Genomic DNA, 16960 nt, shown 5'->3' with positions numbered 1-16960 from the left:
ACCACCAAGAGGCAGTCAATAATCAAAATAATGAACAGCACATAACCATAAAGAAAGAATATTAAGGCAACCATTTATGAGTCTATAGGAAGGTAAGAACATGGGAATACACTAAGCAGAAAAACAGAAATGAACTCTTCAGAATGAAATGATTATAACTGGACGAATTCTTGGGCAAAATACTAAATTTCAATACTAGGAAATACTAAGAAAATGGATGAGTGAGGAATTTAGAAATCCTATACCTCTATAGGAAGGGTGAAAAGTGGAACACGCTATAGTTTCTAGTAACGTTACTTCAATCAGTTTTCAAGAGAAAGGGTATAAACCACATCTATAATTCATAAACAGTATGGATAGGATGTGCCCTCAAAGGTAGGGAAACATAGGGACATGCTAAGAAAAATAATGTATGACGTTTCATATAGTAGATTGCGAAAAGCATGGAAAATTAACGTATGCAAAGGTATGTCTTTATTGAAGCAAAGACAGAAAATAGGAGGTGCAGTATAGAGTGTCAGCACTATATATTTACCTAGAATGGTGTGAAGACCAACCCTGGCCACGGATCAGTCAAGGACAGGAAATACCCCAAGGAAGGACAGTCATCAATGGGACAGCAGGTACAGATTGGACACCCCAGGACAGGACAGGAAAACCAGATTAGGATCAGGACAGGACCACCAAGGAACGACCAGCACCCGCAGTTCGGAAGCAACGCCTGCGCTCCACCCCCTCTGCAGCTATCAGTCAGAACTCCGATTGGGTTAGCGAACTCCCCAGCAAAGTGCTCCGCCAGCACTTAAGGTTTAGTAAAACCTCCAGAGTCTACGGTATATTTCGTACAGAGTGCTCCGCAGCGCTCTGTATTCAGTCACCTATTGAGTGCGTTGGGTCAGTGACAGGTCAGCTATTCAGACAAGTCGGACAATTTCTCTAGCTAAACCTAGGCTAGTTATACTGTTTTCGGGTCAGTGTACCACCCCCAAATGTTGCAAGTGTCAGAATCCCCAATTTCGATTGGTCCCCAAGTAGGATAGGTCAACACACCAATCATATTCGAATTCTACAAGCCTAAATTTTCATGCTCTGGGACCGCCTAGTGATTTTGGGGTTCTCACGAGATATTTGACAGAATACAATAGAAAATAACATTTGTAGCAAGTTAGGAACAGTTCAGCTCCATCCTGCTGGGTCATAGGTTGCGTTCACAGGAGCATCTTGACTGTGGCTGCCAGCTGGCTGAGTTCCACTGCTCAAGGTTGCCTTCTCTCTGCCTGAGCGACATGCGCAGTAGAGATTTTCAAGATGGTTTGCGTCTCCCTCAGAACCCCAATATCGCGGTACATGAAAAGTAAGCGAAAACAAATTAAAACATAGAAATAAATGAAATCATCGTATATCATGAATAGCTACTTTATACCTCTTACTTGAAAAATATACTATGCCATTACGATTTAGTGCAACAGACAATAACACGTAAGCATCAGCGCAAGCTTCACCATGTGAGTATACAGACAGCCATTTTAGAAGCAAGAGCGCAGGCGCAAGAATTCCCACCAAAACTGCAAGTACGTCACGTCACGTGAGTGTGACTAACGCATGCGCAGAAGAAACCCATCAAGCGGCGGCCATTTTAGGAACAAGAGTTATTTGAATTAGTAAACACATAGGCAAGCGTCACTAGGATACATGAACATCAAAAAAAAATAAAAGGAAATTAGTAAGACGTACAGGTTGAGTTCTAGGATTATAAATTATTCGAGGTTCTTGATTTCAAGCAAGCCGCGTAATATGCGAAATCTTGCTCTATCAATCCCCTCTTTGATGATATTTACTATCATCACAAACTAATGGAATCAGATGCCAACTTTTCAAACTTTATGCAATTCCATCTCTTCCAACATTCGATTCAATTTTTCTTTCACATCTTTATCGGGGTGAGAATTTTTCATCTTTTTGTAAATCTGATTATTTAAGTCTTCCAATTCAAGTTCATCCACACTCCGTTTCACACCTCTCCTATTCACAGTGTACTTCTTTGTGTGTTTGCGACATTTGCAACAGGCAAATATGAGGAATATGACGAAACCTATCACTCCAATTGGCATCAGTACCTTAAACAATAAACCTTTACCTAAATTAGAAAACCAATGACCTACAGCGGAGAGACCATCAGTTAGTCTCTTCCAGGCACTATCAACCTCCAGTGGTTTGAGTTCCTTTTCCAAATTAGTAATGTTCTTCACATATTTTTTAATTTGTACACTTTTGTCCGGTATGTAAGTGCAACAATGTTGTGCTTTCAACATCCGGCAGACTCCGCCCTCTTTTGCTAATAAGGTGTCAAGAGCAAGTCTGTTCTGCAAAACCATTGATCTGATCGCAACCATTTCAGTATTGACCAACAGAAATCCATGAGCTGTGTCAGTAGACAACACATCCACTATTGTAGACAATTTGCAAATTCTGTGTGTGTTCAGAACCACTCCCACTCCAGGTATCAGTGCACTAAAAATACTACCCATTATTTCACCTACGCTTTCTCTTTTACTACGCACTAAGCCATTAGTGTTTTCATTGCTTCCAGCAATTTCATTCACATGGTATATTCTCGGGAAGACAATGCCAAAATAGCAGCTTCCATACCAGTGATCCGGTAATTTGAAATAAGCCTTGTTTCCACATATATAATAAAATCCCGGAAACACAGGTTCTGACCCATTTTTGAAACCCCAACCTCCAATTACCTTATAATTGTGTTCACATTGACTGGAACCAATGAAAATGTTGTTATAATAACTAGTCTTTTCACGGTGAAGACAGAGTTTCCCTTTTCTCTCGAAATCCAGCAACAAAGCAGGACCCGCCCCACCATTTGAGGTGCTTTCCATGTTTTCAGCCCATTTAGGAGTTTTCTGTCTTTTGTCATTTGCCTTTCTTTGGAAACTCTCCCTTCTTTTCTCTGCCATGTTTAGAAACATTTTTTCTTGTTCATGTAATGAACAGGTCAAGTTATCTCTGTGTGCTTCATTTAAATCTATGGTACCTATAGTCAGAAAGTATTCTCCCATATAACGTGTAACGTCACTTTTAGTATGTACAGGATTCAGATTTCCACGTATTGGAAGTTCAGAAAATATTACGTCTGAGTTAGAGTAGTAGTACTGTAACGGTCCTCTTTTGTAGAACAAGCTAGCTAAAATACTACAGGAAATTCCATAGGTCAAGGGTAGGTGATGATAAGTCACGCCTTCAGCTACAGAAGTAGGAAGCTTCATGCAGACATAGCAGTCTTCTATTTCCATAGTTTCTACATAATGCACTAACAGGTTTGCAAATACATTTAGATGAGTCTGGTTCTTAACTCCGTGATAATGCAGTTCTTCCTCATGTGGTGCTTCTAGGTCTGATTTTGTTTGTCTAAGTGCTTTTTCACGTCTTTCTACACTTCGTGTTGTCAGTTCTTCAGTGTCAGTGGTCACAGTCTGCGTAGAGTCACTATTAGTATTTTTGCTCACCATATAAGGTATGAAAACTGTTAGTCCTATCCAAATTATTAACACTATAGCTATACTACATATACATACTTTGCAGCATGTTTTGGAACAATTGCATCTAGGCCTTCCATTCACATTTGAATCAGACATTTTCGTTCAGAAGAAGTTCTCAACCCCTCTTTGTAACTTTGCACAGGTAGCTTACTCTGCGCAACTTCAGGTTGGTTTGTCTTCTTCGGCAGAATGATCAGCTGTCTGTTCTTCGTCACTTTCGTCAGTTATATCAAGATCCTCAAACTCCTCCAAGATCAAATATGTCCACTCAGGATCTTGATATTTTTCGTTCAGTCTCTTTATTCGATCACTTCTTCTTTTGGAACTTTCTCCAGCTTGCTCTGCAATACGGGAACTTTTCCTTCTTTGCTCAATTTTTTCTTCTACTGTTTTTAGTCTCAGTTTCAGTCTCTTAATATATCTGGGTTCGATATTTTTCTTTTTCTTGAGTCTTTTAGCTGGCACTGTGATTTGGCTTTCTTCTAATGCTCTTTTATTTTCGTTTGTTTGTGGCACTTCTGCTTCTGCTTCTTCCCTTCCTGTCTGACTAGTCCCAGGTCTTGCGTCTATTTCTTCTGCCTGGTCACTAAGCTGGCCTTGTTCAGGTGTATACTCTATCAGTCTTTTGGGTGTTTCAGTTTCTGTGTCCTGAACACGTTCTTCTAGTTCTATCTGTTCCTGTTCAAGCACTTCGAACCCTTAATTTTCTTCTGCTCGAACTTTTACACTAGTTCCTGTCTGTCCCTTTTCAATTTCAGGAGTTTGTGGAGGTGTGTCGATCACTTGCTCTGTCCCTGTCTGACCTTCTTCACCTTCAGATTTAACATGGATTTCAATAATCTGATTGTCTTCGCCTGTGCCTGTCTCTTCCTCTCTATCCCACTCTCTGTCTACATAGGTTTGACTTCTTGTTCTGATGGGGTCGTCAGTCAGGTCGATTATGGGTATCCACTCATCTTGACTGGTGCTCGGTTGTTCGTCATCAGCTACTTCAGGACCATCGTCTGGAGACCCCTCAGCTGGACAACCTTTAGCGTCAGTTTTCTCGTCTCGGATCACCTTCTTGGCATGGCTGGCATGGATCCACTTTGGAACGCCGGCACACTTCAACGCTGTCGTGGTCACCAGTATCACTTGGCGTTGTTGTCCCCACTTCGGTGCAAGGCAATTTGTACGAGTATGCTTCTTTATTACAACCCAATCGCCTAGAACCAATTTATGGACTGGAGTTGTTGGGTTGGCGACGGCGTTTTCCCCAATCTGGCGAGAGATAGAACGCACTTGGTCACCCAGTTGCTTGCAGTACTCAAGTACCAAATCATCAGAAATGTTTATCAGTTTATGTCCTGGTACCCATGCTTGACTCATCACTCTTCCCATCAGGATTTCATGGGGGCTCAGGCCTGTGTTTCGGTCTGGAATACTTCTGAGTCCCATCAGAACAAGAGGTAAAGCATTTATCCAGTTCATGCCAGTAGATTCACACATCTTTCCTAATCTCGATTTTAGAGTGCCATTTATCTGTTCCACCACTCCAGAAGCCTCTGGACGATATGCACAGTGCAGCTTTTGTGTGATCTTGAATGCTTTACAGAGCTGATCGATTACCTCATTCTGAAAATGTTTGCCTCTATCTGATTCAATCGTGACTGGCACCCCGAACCTAGGTATTAATTCTCGCAGTAACAATTTGGCTACAGTTATGGCGTCATTCTTTTTGGCAGGGTAGGCTTCCACCCATTTTGAAAACAGGGAAACAATGACAAGGACATATCTCATTCCCTCACAACGAGGCAGGGTGATGAAGTCAATCTGTACTCTTACAAAGGGACCCCCTGATTTCCCAATTTTTCCTAATTCAACTGCTGTTCTTTTTCCAGCGTTGAACTGTTGACATGTTAAGCACCTCTGGCAAAGTGACTCTGCTACTTTCCTGAACTTCGGGTTGTACCAGGTTTGTTGGAAAACCAGAACCATGGCGTCCCTACCCACGTGTGAATCTCCATGTATCAATCTGGCCATTGAAGCAAGCAGATGTCTAGGCACCACAGGCATACCATTTGGGCCCACAATGGCACCTTCCTCACTTCTCTGTCGACAACCAAGTTTCCTCCATTTTTCCTTTTCTTTTGATGGCACAGCATGCTGCCAATCTCTCAACTCTTCCCATGTAGGCACATCCTCAAACACCATAAGTAGGCAGCTGTTTCCATGTCCCCCCAATTTGATATTTACAGACATGCGATGTTTGGCACAATGTTGGGCCACTTCATCAGCAAATCGATTTCCTAAGGTCACATGATCAGTGCCAGTTTTGTGACCAGCACGTTTGACTACTGCCAATTCTTTTGGTAATTGGATTGCCTCCAGTAAATCTTGTACGACTTTTCCATTTCTGATGGGAGTACCTGAAGAAGTCAGAACTCCCTCTGTAGCCACAATTGGCCGAAGTCATGCACAACCCCATAACAGTATTGGCTGTCAGTATATACTGTTATTCTTTTGTTTTTCCCAATTTTACATGCTCTTATTAATGCAATCAATTCGGCTACTTGTGCAGACTTCACTCCAAATAAACAGGATGCTTCTTCAATGCGGTTTACTGAGACTACAGCATAAGCAGCACTTAGGCCTACAAGTTTGTGTCTCATACATGAGCCATCCACGAACAGTTCTTCATCTTCAACAGGTAAGGGCATTTCCTTGATGTCTGGGCGTGGTTTAGTACTGAACTCTGTCCGGTCAATGCAATCATGCTCGACCTCTCCCTGTGCTTCTGCAATCGTTGTGTCGGGTAGCAGGGTAGCTGGATTCAGGATGTTGCACCGAGTAATGACTACATTTGCAGCACCTACGAGAATCCTCTCGTACTTAGTTAGCCGACTAGGGGTGAGATACTGAGTTTTAGTTCTGGTCAGTAAAATTACAACTGCATGTGGAACATACACAGTTACAGGATGTCCCATAACAATGGATTCACTCTGTTCTAGACTTGTGCAGGTTGCAGCTACTGCTTTCAGACATCCGGGTAATCCAGCAGCCACTGGATCCAAAGTGGCAGAAAAATATGCCACTGGACGTCTAGTCAAACCATGCTCCTGAGTTAAGACTGACAGTGCACAATTATCTTGTGTGTCACAGAATAGTGCAAACTCCTTGGAATAGTCAGGCATCCCTAGAGCAGGGGCTGTACACAGACATTCTCGTAATTTAGTAAATGCTGTCAAGCTTTCATCATCCCATTCCACTGGGTCCTTTGCTCCTTTCTTTGTCATTTTTATCAAAGGCTTTGCCAGGACTGCAAATCCCACAATCCATTGCCTGCAGTAACCTACCACTCCAAGGAACATTCTGACTTCTTTCTGAGTACGGGGTAACTGCATGTTCCGAATTATTCTGACTCTCTCTGAGGTAACTTTTCTGATGCCTTTTTCTATCTGGTGCCCCAGATATTTCACTGACTTTGTACAGAATTGCAATTTATCAGGAGATACTTTATGTCCCTTTTCACCTAGGTGGTTCAGTAAGGCGATGGTGTCGACAACACAGTCTCTCTGACTTTTAGACGCCACCAAGAGGTCGTCTATGTATTGCATCAAAACAGATTTTCCAGGTAAGACTAAAGATTCAAGGCACGTTTTCAGAATCTGTTTAAAGATCGAGGGGCTTTCTGTGTACACTTGAGGGACGCGATTCCAGAAGAACACGTGACTGTCGAATGCAAATGAGAAAAGAAATTTGCTGTCTGGATGCAATGGGATCGAAAAGAATGCGTGACATAGGTCTATCATGGTAAACCACTCAGCATCCCAGGGAATCTGATATAGGATCACTGCTGGGTTTGGAACAATAGGACAGCAAGGAACGACAATCTTGTTTACCTTTCTCAGGTCCTGCACTACCCTATACTTGCCACTAGGTTTCTTGATTCCAATTATTGGTGAGTTACATGGACTACTCATCACTTCTTGTATGATGTTTGCTTCTAGTAATCTTTTTATTTCAATGGCAACTCCTGCTCTCACTTCTGCACTCATTTTGTATGGCTTGGTGTTGGGGTAAACTGCATTTTCTTTCATGGCTATTTTGATTGGGTCTACATTTGCCATTAAACCTACATCCTTTCCAGTAAAGTCCCATACTTCTGGTTTCACTGTCTTTTGGAGTTCTTCGGGTAAGTCTTGTATAGTCATTTGTTTAATTTCTGAATCTGGTCTAATTACCATTAATTTGTATATGCCATCTTCGTCTGGGGTTTGAATTTCGACGCCCTTTGGTGTGCAAAAGATGGTACAGTTCATTTTACACAACAAATCACATCCCAGTAAGTTTACTGGACTGGTATCACACACTACAAATCTATGCATTTCTTTGAAATTCCCTATTGTGATCTCCATGGGCTCAGTAACTGGGGTACTAATCAATTGATTAGACACGCCCACTACTTGGATTGCTTCTCCCGAGAGGGGTAGGTTTGGAACGCCCGCTGTTCTCACAGTAGAACGGGTAGCACCAGTGTCCAATAGAAAGGTGACATCATTTCCGTCAACCTTTCCTTCAATGTATGGCCGTGACTGGTCTACCGGCAAGGAGGCGCCAAGTACACACTCCTCGTCCTCCCCTCTCAGGCCCCGTCAGTATTGATCGTCACAGAGAAAAGTGTCATTCAACAAAAATTGCAAAGTTGCTGCATTTCTATCCTCATTGCCTCCCCAGATTTCTATATCATCACCCTGTGGTGTTTTCCCTTTATAATTCGGTTTTGGCGCTCGGGGCAATTGACTTGCCTTTACCTGATGCTGGGTCTTTCTTTGTTTCTCATTCTGCGTCTGTGGAGTTAAATCAGTGGTTTGGGTGTTACCATGCTGTAAATATGGACATTCGTCTCTCCAGTGCCCAATTTCTCCGCACTGGTGACAGGGAAATTTCTTTTTAGCTTCTTCTCTGCTCATTTTCACTTTGGGTTTCCCTCCACCCCCAGAGCCTTGATTTTGGGGATTTTTATTCATTTTATTCAGTTGCTTTTCCTGTTGTTCTGCCAACTTTACCTGTGCCCACATAACTTTCTCTTTCAGAGCCTTTCGCTTGTTTGCCATCTCATCCTCACAATACTTTGCATATCGTAAAACCTCATCCATTTTCTTAGACTGCCAACAAATTTTATTGTCTTTGATCCACTGGCAAATTTCGGGTCTTAAACCATTTACAAAACTGTAAATGAAGTGGGTCATATCCTTCATCTCGATGTTATCTATACCGCTGTATGTTTTAAACACCTGTAACAGTCTTTCATAAAAGGAGTGCACAGACTCGTCCCTTTCCTGCGTGGTTCTATCTATCTTGGTCCAATCAGTTTCCTTTGCAGGCACCTTTTTCTTTAGGTGTAACATGACCTGGTCGTATTTTCTCATCACCTCATCAGAGGGAGCACCAGTAACAGGGTCCCTTGTATATTCTTTGTTAGGCCAATCAACGGCCACCTTGCATTCGGTCCATAAATCCACAGGAACTACTATATCGAAAAACCCATCCAGGTCTTTCCACAAGCACTTTTGCACCTTTACAAACCTTTCCACCTGCCTGTACCAGTCCACAGGCTTCTCTCGTAATTTTGGAAAGTCATTGGTAAAGGACACAATATCCTGTCTGGACCAAGGAACGTGCACATATTTTCCACCTGGCACTTCACGCATAGGGTATAAGTGCTCTGGTTTGTCAGCTTCTTTTAGAAAAAACTCAGAAGATGTCTGTTTAGATCTAGCCTCGTCCTTTTTCTTTGCCCACCTGGCTTTCCACTTTTCTACGTCTCCCCATTTTTGCAACACAGTCAATAGTTCTTTGATCTGTGCCTTTTTCCCTGACACATTCATGTTTTCCAAATCTTTGTCTGAGAACTCAGCTCTATAGGGTTTTTGTAACGGCTTCGATTTTGAAATATCTATTCCCATACTAGCTGCAGTGTCTGTTAGTTTCTCATGGAGCACTCTGGTATTGCGGGTAAAACTCTTACAGATGAACAGTACCTCTTCCTCCGAATAGGTATTTAATCTGTCTAACCCCACATTGCCTGACATCAGTTCTTCCATTTCTATTCTCAGCTTGTAGATATCTAAAGGTTTTGACTGAGGAGTTTGTTTTTCTAACTCTCGACTCCATTTTCAATTTCTTCAGGAGTCACCAACGTGACACTCTTGGTACCTGAAGTTGATTCCATTTGAATCTCTCTCGTATTGAAAGGATTATGTCTTTTCTGTAACCTTTTTCCTGCATCCCTAATGGGCAAATCCATTAACGAGACCTCAGACTCACATTCACTTGTCTGGTCATCCACGATTAAGGGCTCTGGTCTCGGCTGCGCTATAACATGGGTAATAACTGGAGTCTTTGGACTTCCCTGTCTATCCCCATACAACGGAACCACTGGTCCAATAGTTACCGGGATTGTCAAGGCCTCAGGACTTGTATTTAACTGGGAGATTTTCTGAATTATCTCGGCCCTCTGCTTGGCTAGAGCCTCTCGCTCCTTTTCCTCCAGTAACCTGTCTAATGATTTTTCATGTAATACCTGCGGGGTCAAAGTTGGAGCATAACTCGGGGCAGTTGGATGCGTCTCACTTGGTCCTTCACCATAATTAGGTTTCGGGAAATAACTTCCTGGGTTTAAATCTCTTGGTCCTTCCTCATAAGGAGGTCTTGAACCAAAATCTCTTTCACCTGAATATCTTGATTCTCCGCTAAATGATGGGTTTAGACAGGTGTCTCTTGCACCTATGGGTCCTAGGCTTTCAGTATAAGGAGGTATTTGACAACTGTCTCTTGCGCTTGCAGATCTATTTCCTCCCTGACACAAAGGTCGTTGGGAAGTATCCCCTACACTAGAGGGTCTGGGTCCTTCATTATAAGGAGGCGGACTTCTCATAAACATGTCATCTAATAATTCATCATCCGACTCCCCAATGTTTGCATTTTTCTGTCTTCTTCTCTCCCGCAGGAGGACCACCCATTGGCATCATTGGAAACAATCCCTCTACAATCATATTTTGCCTCCACTGTTTCATCTTTTTGTCTCGGGTCTCCTGTTTCAACTTCGGATAAAATTTTGTTAACCCTTTATCCATTCGGGGCTTATCCCTTTCAAAAGCCTCGATCTCCCATTCCTCTAATGCTTTGTACTGCGTTAATCTAGGTCTGGGATGTAAATCATTCATTCGGGTTCTCAAATTAAATAGAATTCTGCCATTGAAGGTACCTTCTAACGGGAAAGCCAATATTCAGTCATCTTTAGTGTATTCCGCCCAGTTTTCCAACCATACACATGAGTGATACCCTTTATCAAACATCATGAAAGATGCGGGAGTATTCGGTGGCGGAATGACAACACCTTCTCTAGTTTTAATTGGTTTGTCTTTTTTGAAATAATTCTTCACCTTGTTTACAAGGGACAATTTTCTTTTATTTCCGTACATACTGCTGGTGTTATGCCCTTTCCAGTGATCGTTCTCAAACCCCAAATATCGTGGATCAGGTCTAGTATGTGGTCTATACGAATGCCACATGTAATCTTCCTACAAGCGACTATTTGTTTACAAAATCACGTCCAATCCAAATGCGTCTCTTATTTTCGTGCGACCAATGAAATGCACGAATTCAAATAATCTCGACCAATGGGTGCGCAGCCTTTTCGCGAGACAGGTTCTCACGCTTCGGCACTCACCCCTCCTTTACAATTCCAGCTCCGCTACACACCCGCTGCATCTACCAATCCCAGCGCGGCACAGAGTGACGTCAGAGCAGCACCGCAACTGACTCCCTCCCTCACAAGGTAACGGAAACTTAATTTCTTTCTAAAAAGCAAGTGCTTTTGTTATTTAACAACGAATACACATTCGCCACTGTACTCGAGTGTCTAGAAAGAAAAGGATACTTTTCACTGCAAGCAAACTTCTTTTGTCTACTTTTCTCACACTACGGATAGATCTCTTCCGCCTACCCTTCACTCAAGCATTAGGGAACCTGCTACTCCTTTGACTCATTCACTTCTTTTCGGGATATATACTAAGTCTAAATTTTCACTAGCGAACCCCTTTGCTATCACCCAAGCTCCGATGAACCTGCTACTCCTTCCGGTGTGACCCTTACTAGGTTATGTCACAATAGAAATTTTCACCAGCGAACTCGTTGCTATCATTTATTCAAACATACATTCAGAAAACCCTAATTAGTGCTTCCAGTTCTGCCTAACCTGCACCAACTTTCCTCGAGCCACTGACCTCAGAGCGAAGTGGATTCTCTTCACCACTCGCTATTCAATTCCCCGGGGATTCCCAACAAACATAAAACACTTTACTAACGAGTGGGTTAATACATATATCAGTATAATATTAAGAAAAACAATTTAAAACATTTCATAATTTCTCAAAGCAAACATTTCACGTGATTGATCAAGTCACAAAAAATTGTTTACCCTTGTAGCAGCAATAAAATTCTTAGCAGCATCCAACCTATCTAGCTTAACTAGTCCTACCTAACTTTAACTAGTCCCTAACCATAGCTCTGCTACCAGAAAATTACTGATAGAGATCGCAGGTCACCCGGCCAATAATTTTACCATTCACGTACTGGGCCCATAAACTTCCAATTCATCATATACATTAATCGGGTGACCTAACTCTCTACTACCAGTAACCCTGGTTCCTTCCTATTTATTCCTCGTGTACCCGACTTACCAATCCACCATTACGGGTACCTATGACAACAATGGATCAGGGAGCTAGCTGTAAAAGAAAGACAGGCAAACACAAATACCAACTTTATAATTTCCCTGTATTCATAAAATGACCACAAACTACTGGAAAGTTTTAAAAGTTTATCTAGAATTCAGATTCGGAGAGCATACAATTTACCACCAAGAGGCAGTCAATAATCAAAATAACGAACAGCACATAACCATAAAGAAAGAATATTAAGGCAACCATTTATGAGTCTATAGGAAGGTAAGAACATGGGAATATACTAAGCAGTAAAAACAGAAATGAACTCTTCAGAATGAAATGATTATAACTGGACGAATTCTTGGGCAAAATACTACATTTCACTACTAGGAAATACTAAGAAAATGGATGAGTGAGGAATTTAGAAATCCTATACCTCTATAGGAAGGGTGAAAAGTGGAACACGCTATAGTTTCTAGTAACGTTACTTCAATCAGTTTTCAAGAGAAAGGGTATAAACCACATCTATAATTCATAAACAGTATGGATAGGATGTGCCCTAAAAGGTAGGGAAACATAGGGACATGCTAAGAAAAATAATGTATGATGTTTCATATAGTAGATTGCGAAAAGCATGGAAAATTAACGTATGCAAAGGTATGTCTTTATTGAAGCAAAGACAGAAAATAGGAGGTGCAATATAGAGTGTCAGCACTATATATTTACCTAGAATGGTGTGAAGACCAACCCTGGCCACGGATCAGTCAAGGACAGGAAATACCCCAAGGAAGGACAGTCATCAATGGGACAGCAGGTGCAGATTGGACACCCCAGGACAGGACAGGAAAACCAGATTAGGATCAGGACAGGACCACCTAGGAACGACCAGCACCCGCAGTTCGGAAGCAACGACTGCGCTCCACCCTCTCTGCAGCTATCAGTCAGTACTCCGATTGGGTTAGCGAACTCCCCAGCAAAGTGGTCCGCCAGCACTTAAGGTTTAGTAAAACCTCCAGAGTCTACGGTATATTTCGGACAGAGTGCTCTGCAGCGCTCTGTATTCAGTCACCTATTGAGTGCGTTGGGTCAGTGACAGGTCAGCTATTCAGACAAGTCGGACAATTTCTCAAGCTAAACCTAGGCTAGTTATACTGTTTTCGGGTCAGTGTACCACCCCCCAAATGTTGCAAGTGTCAGAATCCCCAATTTCGATTGGTCCCCAAGTAGGATAGGTCAACACACCAATCATATTCGAATTCTACAAGCCTAAATTTGCATGCTCTGGGACTTGGGATCTGTGATTTTGGGGTTGTCACGAGATATTTGACAGAATAAAATAGAAAATAACATTTGTAGCAAGTTAGGAACAGTTCAGCTCCATCCTGCTGGGTCATAGGTTGCGTTCACAGGAGCATCTTGACTGTGGCTGCCAGCTGGCTGAGTTCCACTGCTCAAGGTTGCCTTCTCTCTGCCTGAGCGACATGCGCAGTAGAGATTTTCAAGATGGTTCGCGTCTCCCTCAGACCCCCAATATCGCAGTACATGAAAAGTAAGCGAAAACAAATTAAAACATAGAAATAAACGAAATCATCGTATATCATGAATAGCTACTTTATACCTCTTACTTGAAAAATATACTATGCCATTACGATTTAGTGCAACAGACAATAACACATAAGCATCAGCGCAAGCTTCACCATGTGAGTATACAGACAGCCATTTTAGAAGCAAGAGCGCAGGCGCAAGAATTCCCACCAAAACTGCAAGTACGTCACGTCACGTGAGTGTGACTAACGCATGCGCAGAAGAAACCCATCAAGCGGCGGCCATTTTAGGAACAAGAGTTATTTGAATTAGTAAACACATAGGCAAGCGTCACTAGGATACATGAACATCAAAAAAAATAAAAGGAAATTAGTAAAATGTACAGGTTGAGTTATAGGATTATAAGTTATTCGAGGTTCTTGATTTCAAGCAAGCCGCGTAATATGCGAAATCTTGCTCTATCACCCTTATGCCCCCACAACAGATGATTACCGAGAGGGTTGGGGAGGGAAGCTGGTCAGGGGCTCTGTGATAGGTGGCAGGCAATCGATATCTGGGGCTAGGCACTCCTGGGAGGTCGTTCACATCACCAGACAGGGAAGCTTAGGCTGAGGAGACACATTCATGGCATACGCGGGTGGGTACTTACTTAATGAAGGGAAATTAGGACAGGCGGGACATGTAGAAGGCACGCAGGCTAGGGAACAAGTTATCGTTGTTGAGGGGGGCTCAGGGGTTTCCTCTCTGGGGGGGGGGGGTAGTTTCAGTGGGTTGTGCACAGGTGAGGGTTGATGCAGCCTATCTTAATACACTGCGGCCGCTATTGTTCTAGGATATTTTATCTACGGTATAGACCTATTAGATGTCATGGTGCACAGCAGAATGGAAGTGCAGTGAGATAACTGACGTGTTGAATTATAATGTTGATTTAGAATGGTGTACTCCGCCGGACCCGAGGGATGTCGGCACCTTGGCTGTGTACTATCGGACTGTTCTGCAGTCCAGCTATTTAAGTTTTTCACTGCCGGCCCTTGGGGTTGTAAGCTGCAAGCTGTGTATAACCTTCAGTTCACAAATAAAGGTGTTAAAAAAATAAATAAAAAAAAAATAAAAATCATGCCCCCTGGATACACCCAAATAAGAGGCACACTCAACAAGGCTACATTCAGAGCTCTGCTACAGATTTCGGCTTTTTAAAAAGGCGCCGCTTTCAATAAGCGTTTCGTCTTGCCCCCAGAGCAGCTATGTTAGTGGCCGCATTTCTGCCAATGACAGCCTGCTTATGAAGCTAGAAGCTGCTGGGGCTCAATTAATAAGAACAAGAACACTATGGACCAACCAGAGGCTGCTTTGCCCCAAGGGCACTTCTGAAAGCAAATAAAGGGAAGCTCTATGCCACTGTCTCTGCAGTGCTGACATTTCCGCAAACCCATTTGATTGCTACCCACAGTCCATCACAGCGCTGCCCGTGTGAACCAACTTCACCTGTGACAAAGTTTCACAGATCAAAAGGAAAACATAATGGTGACTTAAAAATTTAAAATGAATGTGGAGTAATGAGGCTACCACCTTGGTATCCAAAACACCCGCGTGTCAGAAGGAATCTGAAAGCCAAGGATGAAGACGACTGTTTCTGCATCGATGGTGTGAATCCTAGTCTAAGACCCCGCCCAAGCAGTCTGCCCCTCAGTCCAGACATCATTTCCAGCCACCTGGGCGAGGCCCCGTTCAGATGACATTGTGTCCCAACAATGCCTTTAAGTGAGTGAATTCATCTTGCGGCAGCAGTGCGGGTTCTGTGATAAATAACGATGTCACAGTCTGCTGGGTGGTCGATTATTTGGGGAAGCCATTAAAGCTTTGCCTGATGATCAATTCATTATCAAATATAGGCCATAGACTTTCTCAATGTTGCAATGGTATGTGTTCTTCAAACAAGTGGTTGAAAGTATGTTACTTTTGTTGGCTGTTAAATATGCACATTGTTACTAAAGAATACTATGCTCAATGAGGCAATGTGCTTGTCCTATATAAAACAGTCCTTACAGTCATATACCTATAGCGTAAAAGAACGATGGTCATATTTATGATGTTGCATTATCTGGTTGCAAGCTTTGTCATAGGGCCCCTTCTTCCAATGTAAATAAATACTGCCCACTCACATGAATATCTTCATTGAGGTGTTTACAGTGCTAGGATCCTTGTGGAATCCCGTCCACTTCATCACTTTTTCCTCTACATGATGGATGTGGGCTTATATTTGTTATGATGCTGACAATGGACTGAGGAAATACGTTGGTAACCTTGCATGAGAACTTTTATCATGAACGTTGCAGTATTGGTGGCTCGCATAGGGCGTGCTACGTGTTGTTATCAATCTATTACCATTATCAGTATTCTGTATATAGAGTGGCATGTTTCAACTTAGGAGGCATGGCTAAGATGGTGGCCACTACGGATGTGTTCTAGTGAACTCTGGTTTTTGCCCAATTATTATCCTTAATCATCCTTTGGGACGCGAATGGGGGGCCCCCACTGTTGTGAGGGCAACCCCCTCATAGTGATCCCAGTGAGTCGGGGCATCTAATAAATGCCCTCCTGCAGCTGCTGACTTTGCCGGCTGTGGATGGGGCAGGGTCTGGGATGCGACCATTGGCCGTGAGGCGACAGGAGTCTTGCTCAGTGGCGGATAGGTGGTGGTACAAGGAGTCCTGGCACAGGGAGTACTCCGCGGAGGCCTGGGGCTGCTGTTATTGAGTGAGGCCAGTGCTGAGACAGGTGAGGGCCTGCAGCTTCATTTCCCACTGCGTGGCCTACAGCCTTCACCCTGTATCAAATGTGCTGGCCCTGCAGCCTTTAGAGCCTTGACTGTGGAGCTACTACGGGGCTGCGCTGCACATGAGAAGACTTCGACCACAGGGACGACATGTTTCATGCCCCGGGAGACAGTGGCCTGCAGGGGACTGCGAGATGACCAACGTAGGCCTGTTATGTTACCGGTGCCGGCTTTTGCCTTGCGGCCTACACCAGCTTTGGGTCACGCTGGTGTGGGGATGCTTGCCGGATCCTCAGCGCATATAGATGCCCTGCGCCCTTGCTGTTGTTTGCCCTGTGGAGGGTGGAGAGACAATGCTTTAGGAATTGGGAGTT

The sequence above is a fragment of the Lissotriton helveticus genome, chromosome 11 (genome assembly GCF_964261635.1).
Source record: "Lissotriton helveticus chromosome 11, aLisHel1.1, whole genome shotgun sequence".
NCBI lineage: Eukaryota > Metazoa > Chordata > Amphibia > Caudata > Salamandridae > Lissotriton > Lissotriton helveticus.
Note: the sequence above shows the minus strand (reverse complement) of the source record.